Source organism: Rhea pennata, chromosome 2 (genome assembly GCF_028389875.1).
Source record: "Rhea pennata isolate bPtePen1 chromosome 2, bPtePen1.pri, whole genome shotgun sequence".
Lineage (NCBI taxonomy): Eukaryota > Metazoa > Chordata > Aves > Rheiformes > Rheidae > Rhea > Rhea pennata.
This window is the reverse complement of record NC_084664.1, coordinates 94,753,664-94,767,316: the sequence shown is the minus strand read 5'-3', so window position 1 is coordinate 94,767,316 and position 13,653 is coordinate 94,753,664. Positions and strand designations below refer to the sequence as shown.

Genomic DNA, 13,653 nt, shown 5'->3' with positions numbered 1-13,653 from the left:
AAGATTCTTACCAAGTTTTGGCTTAGCTGATACATGGCTAATATTTTTAATGTAAGAAACTTTGCAGACTCCTAACTTCTGTAAAAACAGCAGAAACTGAAGTGACAACTAATTCCTTCTTGATCTCAGTGTATATGTTGAGACTATAATGCTTAATGATTTTTTTTTCTCAAGACTATGGTATGAGATGGTTGTAAAATCGGTGCAAATATGTGTACCTATATAGGTCTCTGTTAGCAAAGTTACTTCAGTACATGTCTCAGTGAGGGTATTGCTGAATGAGGGTTGATTAAAGAACCCATCTAGAGTTAAGTGTGTGTGTAAATCCTTCCATAAATAGGAACAAGTAAGTATGTTCATAAACTGAAACTACAAAAATGCTTCTTAGTAAAAGAGAAATGGTCCCACTAAATCCCTTTATTGTCCCAAGAGTGATAAAAATATTTGGTGAGATTCCAAGTGAAAAAAACAAAATGTATTTTGTTTAATATGTGATGTCAGCAGAAATTTGATGCTGGCTCTTTGTGTTTTACTGAATAAAATACAGAAGTAGAAGAAAATCGCACTGATAGTGTTTTCCTTTGTATTTTTGGAGCATCTGCAGTAATATGCATCGACTCTAACTTAGCACTGTTAATTGAATGAATGGTGAAATCATGCACAAGTTAATGCCATGTTCCCAAAGCTGCTTGTTTTTCATCAACAGTAGTAGTTGCAGGGCAGTATGTTTTCTGGATGATGCCCAACCTCAAATAAAATACATTCTGTTGACAGTGAAGAAAGTCATCTGAACTCGCTTATAATTCTTCACCTCATCATGATCACATTTAAGAGAAAAGCACTTGATTTGAATAAATGGTCTATGTTCTTCACTGTGCGCGCTCTGTCTGCAGGATTAAATTCGTAGTTGATTTGTGCTTGAGTAATAGTTAAAGTGGTCTCTCTGTTTCCATTAAAGTATCTTAGCATGTTGTAAATTGGTTGACCCTTAACTGTTGTGGTTTTTTGGTTTTTTGGTTTTTTTTCCCCCTTTGATTTCCATCTCTTGAACTGCTGGATCACCAGTCACCAGTTTGAAGGCCAAACCAGATGGGCAAGCAATACAAGCTGTGAATTTATTCTTGATCCCTGTAGGACAGTGACCACCCCCATTTTTACCATCACCATACAGATATGCACTGTCAATAAGGTGAGAACATAATGCCTTTTATTTTCTCTAACAACTGTACATGGTCTGCTCGGGGTTCTAATCAACATGGATGCCTGATGATGTCTTTATAAGTATCTACCCATAAAATGTTTGTATTTCCCTTGCTTGGCAGTAGAGGTCCTTAAGAAACTCTAGTCAGAAAAATTGCATTAACTCTATCTAGTGACTCAGCTCTGTGACTTGGAGGACAGTGGGTTCCAGATGAGTGGGTTTATCTTCACCTCAGGTCAGATTACATTCAGTTATTAAAAGATGATGGTATGAATGAAAAAGTTCATAGTCTCTGATTTTTGTTGTAAAATGCCATATGTAAAATAATGTATTTTTTAATGAACATTGTTAGTGGTTCTTGTTGCTTGTAGCCTGTTCGACATTTCCAGTGTGCCGATTTCCTCTTGTGGACTGCACTTTGTCTGTTATAAAGATGGTATCTTCAGGATAACTAATCACTAGTGACACGCTTGGATGCCTTTGATGCTAATTTGAGGAGCATTTTCAATTCTTCTGATTTTGCCTCATATTCAGTAACCAGACAGGACATAATAGTGCACATAATAGCAGACTCCTCTCCTCTTGATCCTATATAGTTGAGGAGAATGCCTTGAAGACACCAAGTCTAAAGACACCATGATTCTACTGCCAATAAAATAAAAATTTATATTCCTTTTATTTCTTTAATCTGATTGTCGTTATGCCAGTCTGTTTTTTTGGACCTATATCATGATTTTTGAGTGCTTAGGGTTGGCAATATTGCTAATGCTTGAAAAGAACGGATAAAGTTCATAAGAAGAAAATTTTCTGTGTCTTTAAAGAATAGAAAATTAAATATAGTGGTTAGTTGCAGAAATTCAAAAGATTATTATATTTTTTCCCTGTTTGCAGCCAGCAATCTTAAATACTATAACGTTCTATTTATGAGAGGCTGATCAGAAACTCTCCGTTGCAGAGTAACTTTTTAGTGTACGCAGCATGTCACAGAGAAGTATGCAGCACATAATTTACATTTTATTGTGGCTGCAGGGTAGGGTGCTGTGCTTTAAAGGGAAGTTGTCTAAGCAAGTAGTTACATGTAAAGACATGCCTCTTAGCTTTACAAATGAGCTACAATGGTGGGGGTGGATTGTAACCACTATATCTCTTTGGAGCAGCATTATTTTCTTTAGAGCGAAATGCCAGACAGAGTGCCCATGTGCTGACGCGTTTTGTCTTTCAGTTTTGGAAGAAAACCGACTTGATAGCAGCTATTGACATGAGAGATCAAGTAGAAGGAAGCTTTTTGTCATGACATTAACATTTCCACAGGGCATTTCATTTTTTTCAGGGTAAGCTTAGGTTGTGTGAAATTGTTTGCCTTTGCAGAAATGATTCCTACAGGAAAGGCTTCTCCCTTTTAACTAGAAGAAGTGATTATTTATTGGTCAAATCCAAGAATCTTATGAATACTCACATTGTATTACCCACAATATATTGCTAAGTCACCTTGACTATTTTAGCAACTGACATTTCCTGCTATTGCATGAAAAAGAATATATTAAATGTTAAAAGAACATGTTGAATAAAAAAAAAAAAGTTGCAGATGACTTTTAGCTGTAGGCATGATACTTGTATAGTACTATACTGCTTTTTTTTCTATACCAGTGTAGCTTGAAGAATACCGTTGTTTTTGTGGATCTTGGATCAAATTTGGTTTGGATTCTTCTCTTATTCTTAGACGTACCAGTTTAGTCACCGCATTTAAGGTGGCTCTGTTGGCTTCATTAGGTAACTCTTATTTTCTCCAAAGAACGATCACAGTAAGACCCACTGTATAACAAAATAAGTAAAGCAAGTTGTTGAGATAGAGACTGCCTGCTCATAAATGTTATCTTGGTCACTTGGTTTAACAGAGGGACGCCCAAAGTAGTAACATAGGAAACAAACGTGACTCGATGCAGTGCAGTGAGCAGCCACAAATAGGTTTCACAGATCAAGATCAAGCATTGCATGCTCAGACCCATCATCTTTTCCGGCTTTCACATTTGTTCGGGGTAAAGGTGGCAACAGCCTTGCTCCAGTTCATGCAGACCTGTGTTATTACCGCAGCGTCTGTTGGAGGGACAGTGCATCAGGGACTTTTGACCGAATGCACCCAAACCCAAATCTTGCAAGTGCTACTTTGAGGCTAACGCTGCTGCACATGCATTTGTAGCTTTACTTGCGTGAGGAACCGCGTGGCGGCAGGGAGCACGTCGCGGCTGTTTGTAAGCTTCAGGCATGTTTATCCTTCTGATGCGGGCAAGCAGCCTTGCAGGGCTTGCTAAGCGTTTTGCCTGAATAAGGACATTAGGATTAGTAAAAAGTAAAAAGTAAAATCAAAATAATTAAACAGAGATGTAGTAGGGTTTTTTTTTCTTATTTTTCATCTTGACTTTGGTTCATTTTAGCCTGAGCTAAAAAACACAGAGTTATTGTTATTTGTTCAGAGCATGCAGTGCCTCCTTCCACGTAGGCAAATGACTCAATACTTTCTTTTAAGCAGTTGTGTTGAGAGGATTTTGCATGAGACACTGGACATTTTAACCACTAAAGAGTTCTTTTTAATCTTTTCCACTGTCAAGTCACTTGATATCTATTAATCATATTATAGCATCGAGCTGACTGTACAGCAGCAGCCCAATAGTAAGATTTCTGTTTTACTGAACTTTCCATAACTATATCTGTCTACTACCTAAAGTAGCGTGTTTTTACATAAGAAATATTTTATGGTTAATGCAGATTTCTGGCTACTGTTCTCTGTAAATTAATGATACTATATCCTTTCAAAATACGTTGTGGTAAATGTAAAAGCAGCAAATCTGTCTCTGTACTAGTGCATCCAGTGGCAATTATTTCATTGCCATGTTGATGTTCTTCTATCGTATTTTTTTTTATCTTTTCCCTCTTAAACTGTTTGTCAAGGCCTACAGTGCCTGTAGCACTAAAAGAAGGTAGGTGATAGAGATTATGAATGTATTAAGGACACAAGGAAAAAAGGAGGTGTAAACTAGATATAATTGGATAGTAATTAGAAATCATATTTAATTTTTTGTTTGTTTTGTATGTGAGTGAGTTAATTAAAAGTAAGTGAAAAGCTGTGAGTGCAGACTAACATCTTAGGGGAGAGCAAAGACTCATTTCTCAACCCTATCTTGTCACCTCATAGTTGACCTTTCATGTTTTTGCTCTGTTATTCCTTCAGCAGATACTGCTAGTCTCATGTCAGATTGACTGAAGGTTTTGTGACAAGATATAAAATATAAATGGAGTTGAGTGTAGTGATCTGCCTAGATAAGACTACTAGACTTACGGTCATAGTGAGATCTAAGTTAAGACCTGAGGTTTGGTTCAGGTTCCAACTTCCGTTTCAAAGAGGGATTTCTGTAAGAGTAATGAGAGCATATGGGGAGTGTATCCCATGATTTTAATGTACTAGCGTCACCTTAATGTATTATCTTTTAAATGTTAATATTAGAGATTTTTTATGCACTGAGGGCCAAAAGCAATCAGCCTATGAGAAGTGACCTCTAGCTTTGTATGTGCTTTAGCATCTCTGTGTGCTGCCTGTGTTCCTCACTTCTGAGTATGTGAGTTGGGCAGATGTGTGTCTGGTGGATGTTGCTGTGCCTCAGCTCTAGGGGTATGTTTTTGGTTAATAGTCAGCCCAAGTGGCAGCATCTGAATTTGAGTGTGCTAGGTGAGAGGTTTGTTGGGGAGAGATGTTGTGGTGGAGGCAAATCTATGGGACTAGCTGAAAACCTGACTTAAAGTTTTATTGAATCACTCTTCAGTTTACGGAAAAATGCAAAACTGTGTGTTTCTCACTCCGATCAGAATGTGGTTGTGACAGTTACTGCGTTTTTGTTTAGGTACCCACGCATGAAGGTCTTGTAGTTTTGTAAATTTAACTTTTCTGTGAGACTAACTACTTGAAAGAAAGATTTTAATAGAGGAAGATAGTTGCAAAAGACCAGGTTCAGTCCTCCTTTGCTGTTCTCAGAATTTTTGTATCAATGAATATTTTCTCACTGGTGCTTGTTCCATGGCAGTGGCATACCTAGCAGCCCAGCAGGGAGTGCTTTTTTCAAATTAATATGATAGTAAATGGATTTCTCCTCTTCCTTAGCCCCTGAGCACATCACCTCTCTGGTCCTGTGCTGTGTTCCTAACTTTCCCCAGATGGTCTGATGGCAAGCAGATCCAGAATCATCCAGAATCAAAATTCATTGTGTGCAAGAGAGGGAAAAAAATTTAGTGGGTTATTACACTGTAAAAAAATTTTAAGTTTATTCTCCATGTGCCGCTAGTGGTTAAAAACCCATAGCACTAATCATATGTAATGCATTTTTATTTACAGATTAGTAGGCTTTACTCTGACATATGACTAAGAAGGAAGCCCCTCCCTTTAACAGTTGTATGTCATCTGCTTCAGAGAACTAATTACTTGGCAATTCCCATTTGATAATTCCCTCTTTATTTTCTGATGAGTTACTTAACAGTGATGAGCTTGTTGAGCAGAATACCGTGCTTAATCTGTGCTTCAGAAACTACAGTGTGGGCCTAGGGATATCATTGCTTTCTAAACACTGTTTAGCCTTGCCATAGGAACACTGAAACCACACTAAGACATGTTAACAGTTCACAGTTAATGGTATGCTTACTGTGAGTGATGCACAGTATTTGCCAAAAAATAAGAGAGGTTTAGATGACTGTTGCACTTGCATTTTAAAATTGTATCTTGAATAAAATAGTCTGCAAACAGGATATTAAATATACTGTCCTTCCCAAAATCGAAACAAAGGCTAGCACAGTTTAGACATTTGGAAACAGAAGTTTGTGTCAGAGGTATCTTCAGCATATCATTTCTACCCTGCCACAGAAATAACGTATTTTAAAGGAAATTTTATTCTTTTTTTTTTTTTTTCCATTTTGTAATACCTGTTTTACAATTCAGTTGATACTGGCAATTGTTGTGTAGTTTTAATATGTGATACTTAAATAAAATATCCCTTTGTTTTCTCTGCTATTACCTGTCTTTCTTTACTCTTCTCTAATATTTTTTATTTTTTATTTATTTATTTTTTTTACGTAATTCTACTCCTGTGGCCACAGCAACCCCACTTCTTGGCTGTGGACTGCATTACCAGCCCTGTTGCTATCGCCAACATTGCTCTGTTCCTAGAGGGTACCCGAGTTCAGTGGTGCTTAGCCACAGCCCTGGGCTAAGGCGTTTATGGGGAGAAATGACATGAGTCTGCTCCAGTCTGCTCGTTATAGTCCCAGTAAGTTCAAAACGAGTCTCGTGCAGGCCAAGGGTTGGATGGGCCCCTTCCTGCTCACCGTTCTCTGAAATTCCCCACTGTAAAGTCAAGTTATTGAATTTGATTAAAATTTTATCGTTGACATCTAGTAGGTAAAGGTTTGTGAATCAATTACAGTCGCTTTGACTAACTAGTTAGCAGCGGCATCCCACAGATACTAATAGCTAAAGAATCCCATCTTAGCTGATCAGGTGCTATAAGCTGAGAATTGAACTGCTTTTTATTTTTGTGAAATAGGAAGTGTAGTATTTTGTGTGTGAGCTTACATGATATTGCATCATTAGCCTTGATGATTTATTAGATATTCATAATCGTATCTCTTGGCCAGTCAGTGTAAGCTCAGACACAGGCTTATTTTATCAATGAGATAGTGCATTAGTACATAGTTACATGTGCTTTTGTAAAATTAATCAGAGGAACAGTAATTGTATGACATGTAAAACTCAGAACAGATTAATCTACTGTAATTGTGTTCATGAAGTACACCAACTATAAAATCTTTTGAAAGGAATATTAATCATGTTGATCAAAGGTGGCTTGAAGTACATATTTCAAATACTAACACAATTATATTCTGTTTATTTACTGTAGCTTTGATGATAATTTTTCGTATTTTTGATGCAAAAATAAATTCCATTTTACTTTTTTGCAGATTTTTTTCTATTTAATTTTCAAAATTTAAAAGCAAAGGCAAATACAATAATCAAAAGAGATAAAATTTTATAAATTTTATAAAAGTATATATAAATGAGGAACATAAACCCCCCAAATTATCAAACCATTCTTTTCAAACTTTGTATTCTATGTAATTTTTTTAATTACTTAAGAGCTCTCAAGTAGTGCTGTATAAACATCATTGAAAACAGAAATGCTCCGTAAAAGTCATGAAAAAAATACCACTGTGAACAGAATGCCCTGCCTGTGATCTGAACGGTTCACGTGTGTGCCTGGGAACTGTCCTTTGGCCTTCTGAAAAGCATCATAGTTGTCATGAAGGGACGTGCATCCTGAGCCCAGGTGTCAGATCTATTTTACAGAGGCAGCGAAGGAGTTTTTGGATGTTGACCTGGGCTGCTCTTGAACCACCTGCTCAGAGGCAAAAGGCTGTAGTGCAGGTCGTCCACCTTGTGAATTGTCCAAACCAGTCTTTGTTCAACTTACTCTTCAGGCCTAGAGGCATTTTATTAAAGACCGAAATTCTACTTGGACACCATTGCTTGTGACTTCAAAAGAAATTGTGCCGAAGGGTATAGATTTGATCAGTGGTATTTTTTTCCCTCAGAAAGGGGGGCAGTATTCTGTGCCACGAGAATTGAACTCTTAAGGATAATATTTGCCACCAAACACACAAATATTGATATTTCTGTCAATATTTATGTAGGTAAAACCCTGCAATATGAATATCATAAACATGATCTTTCAGTTAATGCACGATCTTAAGTTCATATTAATGTCTTACGATTTGACCGTCCAGTTAAAAAAAAAACATTAACATACAATGAAAGTTTCTCAAAACTGCTGTTATCTGCCTGACATTTGTATGAAAATTCAAATGGTACCTTCTCCCACAACCCCGAATTCTTTCAATGAGGAAACTAATGCTTCCTGGATTTTGTATTTATTTCCTTTGGATTTCTTCTCCCATTTGCACACCAGCCACTCTGGTCCATGCCTCTTCTGTGAGCAAGACTTCCAAAGGGCCAACAGCATAGCAAAGGTGAACTGGTGAATCTAGGTAAAAACATTTCTTTTGCATCTCCTAGTTCTGCAGAATCGAGAAGCTGCTTTACCTTTCCACTTAGATGTTGTCTATCCCCCCCCTTGGTTCAGAGGTGAGTTGGAGGTTTCCCACTATCAGTCTTGCTAAATTTTCTTGGATGTATGCTGTGACCTGGCCTGGTACTTCTGTTGTTGATAATACAGCCCTGAAAATCACTTGTGATTTCCTTTGTGAACCTGACAGATGTAGGGAGTTGACTGACACTGCAGCACTGTCTCTGTAGTATGTTTTGAGGTCTAGGTTCTGTTTTATTGGGAAAGAGAATGATAGTAGATACCATGAACCAACAGCCTGTAGTTCAACACTGCATTGTTTTGTTTGTTTTTTTTTCTGAATAGGACACAAGTATGTTATATATTGACTTTTATGTGACACCAGAAGGACTGAATAAAGAATGAAAGTCTGTATTTTATCCCATATTTGCACAAGCTGACAGAGTCGAGAACTCTGTCGCAGTGAATTGTGTTTGGTTATGAGACTGATGCAGACTGGGGGGTGTGTGTAGATTCTCAAATATGTTGATCATATCTAACTTATTTCTGTTGCAACTCTGCAGCAAGTTTGTGTAGTGAATGAGTGAAGTAAATTAATTCCTAAGTGGAAGTATGACATTTGTTATAGGACACGGCTATCCAGATGTTCTTTTGTTACCTGCCAGAGTACAGTCAGAAAGGGCCCTAAGGAAAATTAAGATGGGTAGAAAGTATGTAGTAAGCATCTGAAATACATTAAACAGCAGCATTGAAATACACCCCTGTTACCTAAGGAATTGAACTTGTTGAATGTCACGTTACTTGAAAGGAATGGAAGAAATGCAAACGAAGGCACGCTTCTGCTGTTTGCGGCTGCGCTCTGCGTAGCTGTCGCTTCTGAACCATAAGCTGGCTGGCTGTGGTGTTTAGCGCTGTTCGTACAGCTTCTTGTTTAGCCAGAGTAGCTCTGCGAAGCCACCAGTGCAGGGCAGCCTGTGCTGCAGCAACCGGGTTTTTATATTTCCTTAGCTTGTTTCTGCGTGCGCTGTATCTCTGGGGCTAAGCCAGGGGTCTGACTGAGGGCTCTGTGACACCAGTCGTTCTTTGAGGACTTAAAAGGAGCCATGCGTGTGTAAAAGTGCGTGGGATCTGGCCTGGGGCGCGGGGGAGCCTGGGCCCGTTCAGCTCCGTGCGCTTGCTGGCAGGTCACCGCTGCTGATCGGACGCTGCTTGTTTATTGCCGCAGTAGCTGAGCAGTAGCTTGGCTTCGGCTTGAGCTGGAGAGGGAACGAAAACTGTTCCTCAGTCCGGTGTCATCAGCCTTCTGCCCTTTCCGTGCATCGGGTGGATGTGCTGCTGAATTCACGGATCTTTCTTTATAAAGCCCAGGCAGTATTTCAGCCCTTCGTCTTTCTGTCCAGTTTTAACCTTTTCCAGACCTGATCCTTTCGTTGCTGGCCAATTAATTTCTCTCCTCACCCCTCCTCTGCAGCGCTTCTCCTGCGCTCAGCACTTCTCGCTGCTGTGTATCTGACCTACTTGAGCAGCGCTCTCACCAGTTTCATTGCCTGCACAATACTCTGATTGCGTGTTGGCCCTTTCTTCTGCTTGATTTGTGTGTGTGCATGTTTCTAGGTATCTAAAATCCATTTTTACTTAGACGGTTTCAAAACCTTGGTAATTTTCTGCAGAACTGCAAATTTGAATGTTGTTTCATCTACCTCTCTTCCTTCCTTGTTAGTCATAGCTGAAGTCTGAGCTTTATAACCCTGATGATCTGTCTGGACAAGCCTTTCACTCCATACAGCCTTCCTCTTCTCCCCATGGGGAAAACCTTTATTTCTTCTCTGACACTTCATTGTAGGGACTTGTTTCAGGGGCTGAACATTGGATTTTTCAGTCAGGTATGCCCCTGCCGATCTGCCCTGGCTTCCAGCTGCAGCATCTCTTTAGTAGGCATCTTGCTTTTGAGGCTTGTCGGCTGGTCTTTAAAAGCTAGTTGCGTTTGTTTGTTTGTATAATACTACATGTTGGTAGTGTTTTCCTTTACCTGAGTGTGAGCTGGGAGCCATTCCCTTTGGGTCAGTTGTTCTTGAGATTATGGGTCACTGTTATTTTATTATCATATCATGTGCTACTCTAATAAAAGGATTCTTTGACTATGCTAATGGTGGCATTTTGAATTGTTAACACTGGGAAGCTTTAAAAATGGAGGATAATTTTCACATATCATAGAGATTAGACAAAAGTAGTGGCTTGGGCTGATTTACTTGGTTTTCTATCCATTTTCATGCTGTGCTTCCGCTCCAGTAGCAAACACCTGCAGTAGCAGGTTGCAAAACTTTACAGATAAAATGTAAACTAAATCAAAAAAGAAGGTGTGAGAAGCACTTCATTCAAAAAAAAAAAAAAAAAAAAAAAAAAAAAAAGAAAAGAAAAGAAAAAGAAATTGAACATGGTATGCGTTTTGAGTGGGGCTCTTTTCAGGGGGAGAAATTCCTTGACTGGTGTAGAGTAATAGAGGAATTAAGTACCCACTGAAGGAGTGAACTTTGCAAAATGTATGAAGTGAAAAAACAGGAGGGTTCTTCCCCCCCCCCCCACCCCATGTTAGCTAGAGCTAGTTTGTATCACTGTAAAGCATTTTTGGAAGGACCTGACTATCAGAATGATAATATGATTTAGTAACTTTAAAAACAATAAAGATTTCAGTTGTGAAAATACATCATCTCTAAAATCATCAAAAAACTATGCTTTTTTGAATGAGAGAAAAACTGTCAAAAGTAATGCTTTTATCTGAAAATCAACACCTCTTGCTGTTGTAGACACCAGAAAAGTTCCAAACTAAAGGATATTATGGGAAAATGTGCATTTTCCCATAATCAGATTTACTAAGTATATTTGAAAGTAGATAGTGAATAGCATAGTTAGTTTCACTTTTCCCATATGCAGCCAGTTTACCAAGGTTAAAAAGCATCTGAAAAAATATCCCCCATGCTTACAGGATTATAAAAAGTGGTAAAGAGAACTCAAAGATTTGATATAATACTTTTACAATTCTCTATTAAAAAAAACCCCTCCATATTGATGGAGTCCTTTTAAAAGCAATGTCCTTTTAATCAGCAAACAGGTCTTCTGTGCATCAAATAATTAAAAATAGAGCAAAGTTTCTGAACAAGGCGTCTGGCAGAAGCGTCTGTACTTCCATCTGTGCATGATTAGCAGAATGTTTCATGATATTTAAATAGCACAAGCTTTGCTCTCTTTTTTATTATTTGTTGTGCTTAAGACCTGTTTGCTTGTTAAGTGGTCTTTTTCGAATAGTTACTGGCAAGGAATCAGGAAAGTGTATGAAGACATCTTGTACATACTGCAAATGCCAAATTGTCCCTTTTTTTCAAAGAGGCACTGCCCTTACTATGATTTTGCTACAAATTTTACCACATCCTTCACTTTGTTTTTAAAATTTCTTAAAGATCAGTTCCTTTCAAAGGGGTTTGAACATGTAGCGTGGTCATTGCACATGGACTATGAACAGCTTCACTGATACTGCTATTATTTTTATAATAGTAGTGCTTGGAGGCACTTTAAATTACAAGTACCTGCCCAGTTATGTTCACATAGTGTTTATGGTGGTTCAGATCTGCAGCTTCTGACTAGGAGTCATAAGTCTAATCTGCTGTGCACACCACTCTGAAACCTTACCCTTCTGACAGAGACATAATCAGCCAAGCACCAGCTTTCCAAGTGTTTTTGAGGCCTGAAACTAGGACTCCTCCTTGTTGGCAGCCATTCAGTATTGGATTGTATGCTTTTTGTCCCTAGCTAGCAATGCAGTGCTTTGCAGTTGTAGCCACTGATTTCCCTTCTACTTACTTCTAAAATTCTCATGTGTGCTTTACAGAGACCTATACAAGTAAGTATGCACCTAAAACAAGCCATCGCCTAGATGTGAAGTGTATTGCTCTATCTAGTAGAGAATGTGGGCATTTGTGCTGTTTTGTTCCATGTAAGTGCCTCGTTGTTGGAAGCTGGATGACTGTCCAGAAATTCTGATGCTCTGATGGGCTCAGAGTCCTTTGTGAAGAATTGGTATTCGGTCTTTGGGCAATTCATGTTCTTGGATGAGCATTGAAAATAAGAATTTTTGTGGACTGTGTTGGTGGGGTTTACTCTGTAGCTGAGATTTGTTTTTCTTGTATTTGAAAAAGGTTGTAGTGTACAATATAGGACTGCTGACCTGGGTTAGGTCTTAACTCCTATTCAGGACCTAAAGTGTGTGGTTACTATTGAGAGCCAATCTGTTCAGCTAGAAATATAAGTATATAAACTGTATGTTTATATATCCCAGAGAAAGAGCCTGTCATTAGGCGCTTCCATGTAAAGTTCACCTCACTTAACTGTGTCCATGTTACTCAAGTCTATCATACTGTTTCTGCCTCAGCATTTGTGGAGTGGGGTGATTTGGTATAACCTCATCAACAGGGTGGTGTCTTATGAGGATGGGTAGCTGAAAGTTTGGAGGACGGTCATGGCAGGACCGTTTTGTGCACGCCTGTCTATCTTGTGGCTCTGCTTCCCTGAGTGCAGAGAGGCCTGAGTGTGACTGAGTAGATACAGAGGGGACCTGGGAGGACAAGGAAAGAAAAGACCATATTTTACTGTGAAAGTTTGGGGCACCATGTATCGCATTTCTGTTAGCTAGACCTCTCGTTATCTGGATCATGAAGCTGTTCCACTCAAATTTTACTCACGTTACTGCAGACAACTGTTAGTATTAGCCCCCTTAGTAACTGATTTCTGCAGAAAGAAGAGAATTAGCTCTAGAATCAGTTCTTGACTCATGCAATTTAGTGAGCCTTAGACAGATATCTCTCCAGGAACAGGGATGAGAAGGAAGACTCAAACTCATCTGGGAAAGATACATAAAGTTGTGTCTGTAGACTGGCTTAGGCTGAGCCAACTTCTCTGTTTTACTCTTAATACTTGTTCTCTATCATAATGGATTTTTGGAACAGCTTCAGCTTATGTTTGTGAATGTGAATTAATTAACATTAGTATGAATTGCATATTACAGAATGGAATTTGTTTTTCTATGTCTCCTGTCATGCTCAAGGTACTTCAAACACTAAAATAATGTATAATAGTGCAGTGACACTGTAGACAAACGTAACTGTCCTGGGTGCAATAAGTGATCAAATGTAAGATGGTTTCACTGATAGAGGTGAGAAGAATACTGGCTGTGATGTTAGTAGTATCCCTGGTATTTTTTAAAAGGCATTTATGACAGGCTCCTTATGTTTGCAAAATGGATCTTGCTGCTTATTACTTCGTTTATAACTCTCAATGCAGAGT

The 13,653-nt window shown here is 38.5% G+C and overlaps 1 protein-coding gene across 7 annotated transcripts in view; it reads left to right on the top strand.

The window, feature by feature from the left end:
- ATXN1 (ataxin 1) overlaps window positions 1–13,653 on the top strand; it is a 312,787-nt gene that overhangs the window by 98,984 nt on the left and 200,150 nt on the right. Inside the window, exon 2 of one of the 7 annotated variants that reach the window (XM_062569934.1) lies at window positions 1,066–1,189. The exons of the other annotated variants lie outside the window; for them this stretch is intronic. The gene's annotated coding sequence lies outside the window, so the exon portion shown is untranslated. The remainder of the gene's footprint in view (window positions 1–1,065; window positions 1,190–13,653) is intronic. 7 annotated transcript variants of the gene reach the window in all.